Here is a 6,899-nt window from a genome sequence, read left to right on the forward strand (position 1 = left end):
GTTTGAAGTTCTTGAATACTGTACATTTTATCGGCCACTATAGAAGGATATATACGTTAAGTTCTTGGATGGTACATTAGTTTCAGATTCTAACCTTCCATTGTCGTTGTTCGAATGATATTCTTTCAATCTCATTCCATTCCGCAACCTTTCTTCACGTGTTAATGATGTTAAATATCTATCAGATTAACATTTAATTCTTTTTTTTTCTTACTAAAAACTATATGTGTTACTAACATATATTTTTTTTGTTTATGTTATTGGACAATTTGTGAGTTGGGTATTGTAGAATTTTTTTTGGAAAAGGCCATGCTTATAATTCAGACATGCGTAAAATATTTATATTCAATGAAAAGTATGTTATATAAAACAACTAGGTGTAGACCCATGTATTATATTTGAAAAGTATGAATTTTTATAAGAAAAGTGAGAAATTTTGAATTATAAAAATTAATGTGTTTTTTGTTCTCTTTTAAATTTCAACAAATAATTTAGATAAGTAAATAAAGAAATTTAATGAATCTTTAGTTTGGTAATTTTGAAATTAAAATGAAAGTTCATTAATAAAATTGATATGCATTTATCCCTATTCTAATAAATGAATAAGTTTATTCTTCTATTGATAAGTGTCATGATGTTAGAACTCCTCATTAATATTATATGTCACATATAATGCCACTTGTTAACATATTAATTATTCATTTCAAATTTTAAATTTCCCACTCTAAATACATTAAATTTTAATTTCAAGTTTTAAATTTTTTTCATTTTAATTGTATTAAGTTAATAACATTAGATTAAAAAATAAAATAAAATTAATACAAATTATAAGGTGGTATAACTTTACGTATTCGATTATAATTTTATATAACTAAAAAATATCTCTTAAATAATAACTTATTTAAAGTAACTGATTAATAATTTTGATTTTTTTAATATGAAAGTTTAATTAACTTTATAACCGTGGTTCTCACGGGTTATAAACTAGTTATTGAATATAAATACTATATTCAATTTAATAAAATGAAAAAAACCATAAAATGACATGTAGAATAAAAATTAATTTAAAATAACCACAAAATTACATGTGGCAAAATAAATGAGAATGTGACATGTGACAAAAAGATTTTTATTTATTAGGGAATATTACTTCCAGTTTATTATAACATAACATATATATTAGTTATATTGTCTTTGAAAAATAACATCCAGGGGTATGAAAGTTAGTGTCTCGATTTGGGGCAATTTTGCTACACAGTACACCGATGAAGATATAGGAAGCTACAATGGTAACGTAGTTGTCATTCTCACTTCTTGCAAAGTTTCTCTTTTTGGAGGTATGTTTTTTAACAAAAATATTGTACTTAATTTTTTTGTACGTTTAATATGATTTGTTTTCTATAAGGTGTTCCAACATTACAGAGAACAAGTTCATCTCAAATGTATTTTAACCTTCCGGTGAAGGAGATTGAGTTTTTCAATCTTATGTAAGTACTTATATATTTTAATGAAATTTAACTGTAATATGACATGTTGATCAATTTATCTTACACATGTCATGTTGTTGTTTTATAGTGCCTCAGAGCCAGTAAGTTTTATCTCAGACCAAAAGAAAAAAGAGAACTTCTACGTCATGCGCTCATCTGATGTTTATAGTCATTTACATCATGGTGTTTTTGAGGTATTTTATTATATATATATATATATATATATATATATATATATATATATATATATATATATATATATATATATATATATAAACCTGAACTTCCATGTGATCGCCGAATTCACTTCGTTCTTTTTATTCTTTGTAAAGGGAACACAATATATACTTTTGTGGGAACCATCATCGATATCGATATGGTTAATGATTGGAAAATTGTTAAATGTTGAACATGTCATAAGAAGGTTACTATGCATGATGCTCGCTACTTTTGTTTAATTTGTCAAAAAAATGTTGACAACCCTCGTCAATCGTAAGAATTTTTATACATTTACTTTTTAGATATTATTCTTATCAACATTATTTGTATAGGTATAAATTGATTATACGAATAATGGATCAAGGACAAGAGATCACATGTGTTCTTTTTAATGAAACTGCTTTTCCTCTTATTGGTTATATTGTTGATGAATTAGTTAATAAGAGTCTATTAGAGGTTTGATTATATATACATTTCTTTTATTTTATTTACATGAGAATATTAACTATATATGTTTGTGTATATATGTATTTATATCATGTATGTTTGTATGTATGTGTGTGTGTATATATATATATATATATATATATATATATATGTGTGTGTGTGTGTGTGTATTATATATATGGGGGGTTTCCTGTATATGTATTTTAATATTTTCTCATGTTTTTTCGGGTGCTGGTGATCCTAAATGGGTACAAAGTTTTCTTTTCGGAAATTTATGTGCTTATAAGGTCATTTTTACTATTAAGGTAGACAAATTCAATAAGTTGCCACACTACGTGTGTCGTTTTAATGTAACTAAATACTACAGTGATATAAAGCATTTTGATAACGACTTTAAGATTGCTACCGCGATTGATAACAATACGGGTGTTCTAACAAATGATGAAGACATTTATATACTCGAAGATGAATATGAGTCTTTGTCTAAAATTTCTGATTATGAATGGGAGCTATGAGACCTAGCGTTGTGGGGACCATGTATTGATTTTATACCATCAACAATGTCAACAACGGTAATTGTAATTTCTTATTTTGCTAATTTATGTCAAACTTACACTTTATGTGTATTATAATTAGTTTTTTTTAAATATACATAGGATGGTTGTCATACTAAAGAAAATGATGGTATTCAAACCTGTATATCTGCGGTAAATGATGTGGAAGATGAAGTAAATGAGAGTGTATGCATTAATTATTATTAATTCTATAAAGTTTGCATATGTTTTTTGGTATGTTTCTTATTATTGTGATTGATATTTCAATTACGTTGGTCATGAAAATATTGAAGATTATATTTGTAACACACCTACCTCTATATGTACTTTACAAGATGTTGAAGACATTCAAGTAAGTTACAACATATTGTTTATATTTTCTATTTTCCTTATGCTATGGAAATATTTTTATTTCATCTGTTATTGTAAGCTATTTTTCTTATATTATGTTTATCTCTCATGATTGTTATTGTCGTGTTTGTATTCTTACAATTAGGTAGCTTCTGCTGAAACAGAATTTGATTTTTTAGAAGAATCATGTATCAGATCCTCAATAACACCAAAGAGCTTCGGCTTCCATGATTGTGTGAGGAGTCTATTGATGATGATATTCCTACTTGACTTTAAAGTAATTAATCTTCAAATTTCACTTTTCGTTTTTAACTTAATTTCATTTCATTGTATGTTACTCATTTGCTATGGTATTTATTTTATGGTCTTTTTATGCTTTTTTCATTGATATGTTATTTATTTGGGTAGATTTTTCATTCTACAATGCATGATAACAAATGATATAATTATGATATAGAACAACTTAAATGTAATTTTTTTTATTCCATGTGGTGGCAATGAAATGGTTGGTGTAAGAAGTCCTTAGATTCCAATGCTTTTTACCAACCATCCACAATTTCTTATGGTAAAAAATATTCTCTCAAATCAATCCATCAAAGAACTATATCTATAGAATATACTATTTGTTCTTAATTCTTATTCACCACCATATGAAACAAATGAAAGGTACTACCTATCTGAAGCTCAACAAGGGTTTTGAGTACAAGTTTCTCTTCCATGTTTACAATAAGAGGTAACATTTTCTTTTAAAACCCTTGGTCAGTAATTCTCAACTTTTTTTTAGATTCATAGTTCTAATTTTTTGGAATTAATCTAAACATAGAATGTTAATTTCTTTTTTAAACCAAAAATAGCATGATACTTTCATTTTAAGCTAACAGTAGAAGTCGTCTTTTACATTTTAACCAAAAATAGCATTATAATTTCATTTTTAATAAAAACAAATATTATGTTACTTTCATTTTTAAGCCAAAAATGAATTGCTAATTTCATCTTTAAGGAAAAATATGCATACTAATTTCTTTTTTTAGACAAGAATAACATTTTACTTTTATTTTTAAGTCAAAATTATGCATACTCATCCAGTCATTGCTATTGTTACTTTAGTCAATATCAAGCTTCGTGAAACTCATTTGCATGAAGTTGATAACATTACAGAAATGGTTTCTTTGTAATTGGATTTATGACTAAAATTATTGTTGTTATTTTAAGTCTCACACTTAATCATTATCACCATATTTTATGTACAATAACCCAGTTACAATTGTCTTTGATTTTTGCATGTTATTCCTTATTAGTAGATTTTACCATTATGCCCTTTGTGCTATTTGACTAATCTACGGTAATTTATTTTTAAAATTTGATCATTAACTGTGGTTTGTTATTTCTATGGATTTTGGACCTAATCGATTTTGAGCCCTAATGTGATTGTAGTTGAATTTACAGTTAGGTTAACTGTAATGAATGTAGGTTGGTATAATGAACAAAAAATAAGCTTGTATGTGCTGGTATAATTGGAACAAAAGAACAATATAAATACAAAAAATAATGAATTTCATAGTATATGTTGGGATTATGATGTCGCGTCTTGGGCTCGTTCCTATTAGCCCAGTTTTGTAGCCGGTTTGGGCCTGTCCAACCATGCATTATTTTATTTAGGGTTTTAGTATTTAAGGTGCATGCATGCATCCTTAGTTTGTAACGCTTTAATTATTTTCTCATCAAAGTATTATAAACCCTAGCTCGCCTCTACAGTGGAAGTTCTTTATCGAGCTCTGCTGAGGCATGACTACATTTGAATCATAAGCTTCATATTGATTCCATATTGTGTTCTTAGTCGTATTGTGATTGAATTGTTTGTTCTTTATTAATATACCTGTGAAAGATCTAAACGATCTAGAGATTTATTCTCATCAATTGGTATCAGAGCAGGAGGCTGTGTAATTCATACACATCTCTTCTGTTGAAGAAATTATTAGGGTTTTTCCGCATTGATTGATATTAATTGAGCCGTCATTCCAAATTGGCGTATCTCATTAATTGTCAATCTTGCCCTAACGATAAATTACAAGTCTGATCTTAAACAGGTTATCGATCAAACATCATCACAATGTCTATGGACGATTCGCAAACCAATCCAATCAACATCTCCAACAGTATTGGATCAACAACAAGGATTCCAATCTTATACACTCAGGATTATGAAGTGTGGACGCACCACTTCAAAGATTATGTAATCGGCTCATAGGATAATGGGTACTTGATCTGGGAAGCAATCACAGTTGGTCCGTTTGCTCACTTAAGCACTTCAAAGATTGTCAAAACTCAAAAGGAGTACAATCAACGTGTGAATGAAGTGAAAGATATTCCTCAAGATGAGAAAGAAAAGTTTCAGTGCAACATTAAAGCCTTAAGAATGATTAGGTTTGCTTTACAATCAGATACGTTTTTGATTGGTGAGTTCATGTGCTACAGCAAAAGAAATATAGGATAGGTTAAAGGAATTGTACTCTACTGATGAAGATTTGGAACATTCGATTCAAACCTTGATGCTTTCTAAATTTGGTGATTTCAAACAGAAGCCCGAAGAGAAACTCATTTAGGCCTTTGATCGGTTTAATCATCTTCTCAGTAAGATGATAAAGCACGGGATCAAAAGGAAGGTTATTAAGCAGAAGCTCACCTTCATGAACGGTCTTAGACCCGAATGGATGGCAGTTGTGTCCACAGTGAAGGCACACGAACGGTTCAAATCATACTCTCTGGCGAAACTGGTGGGAACTCTGAAGTCCCATGAAAGTGTGGTGTCAAAGGAAACAAACGTGGTTTCCAGCTTGGGTTCGTTAGCTCTTATTTCAAAAAGAAAAAGTGATGTTGAAGAAGAAGGAGAATTAGATCTTGCTGACTATGATATAACTAGTGAAGAGTATGCCCTGATGGTTTCCAATCCAAGAAAGTTTATCAAAAGAAAGTTCCCAGCCAACAAGAACCAAAACTGGCAGGGAAGTTATAGTTCCAAAAAAGTGAAGGAGGAACCGAAGATAGGTTCAAATTCAGAAGAATCCAAGAAGGAGACGAAGATTGGTGGTGACTCAGGTTTTGATTGCCATTATTGTGGAGGCAAGAATCACTTTGCCAAAGACTGCATGCTGAAGAACAAGTCTGAAAGAATTGGTGAAGACGATGAGGAAGCGAACCTCCTGAGACGATTGGAGGAGATCACAAAAAGGAAATCAGCAACTAACAATAACACCATGAATGCTTTGATTGTACAGGATACAGGTGACAATGATGAATTTGGTGGAGTGCAGGTGTGGTCCACAGATTTAGAGGACGAAGAAGTGAGAAAGCCGACTCATGGAAAGGCTATGCTGGTGAAAGAAAAAATGTTGCGGGAAGATGTTTGATGGTGACTGAAGGTGTATCACAGATGCGAGGATACATAACAGATGGTGGGCTGGAAGATGAGAAAGAGCGAGAGGACAGGTGTTTCACTGCGAAACCTGCCAGTGCACAGATCAACGAATGTGATGAGTTGATCAAGAAGGTACAAAATATTCTTACTTCTCTGAAAATTCCATTTAATAACTAGGAAAAGGAACTGAATAGCTTAAAATCTAAATTTTCTAGTTTAAGTAGTAGGGATGAGTCAATCTATTTGCAACGAGACAATCTTAAGCTTTTAAAACAATGAAACATTTTTTGTTTGATTGCGAAAAGATTAATTTTAATATCACTCAGTTACATCTCGATTGTGAAATAGGAAAGCAGATACATCACATAATTTTACCCTTCCTTGAGTTAAAGGAGGATGAAGTCGATGCCGAAGCTTACAACTGTG

The sequence above is a fragment of the Lactuca sativa genome, chromosome 8, assembly GCF_002870075.4.
Source record: "Lactuca sativa cultivar Salinas chromosome 8, Lsat_Salinas_v11, whole genome shotgun sequence".
NCBI classification, from domain to species: domain Eukaryota; kingdom Viridiplantae; phylum Streptophyta; class Magnoliopsida; order Asterales; family Asteraceae; genus Lactuca; species Lactuca sativa.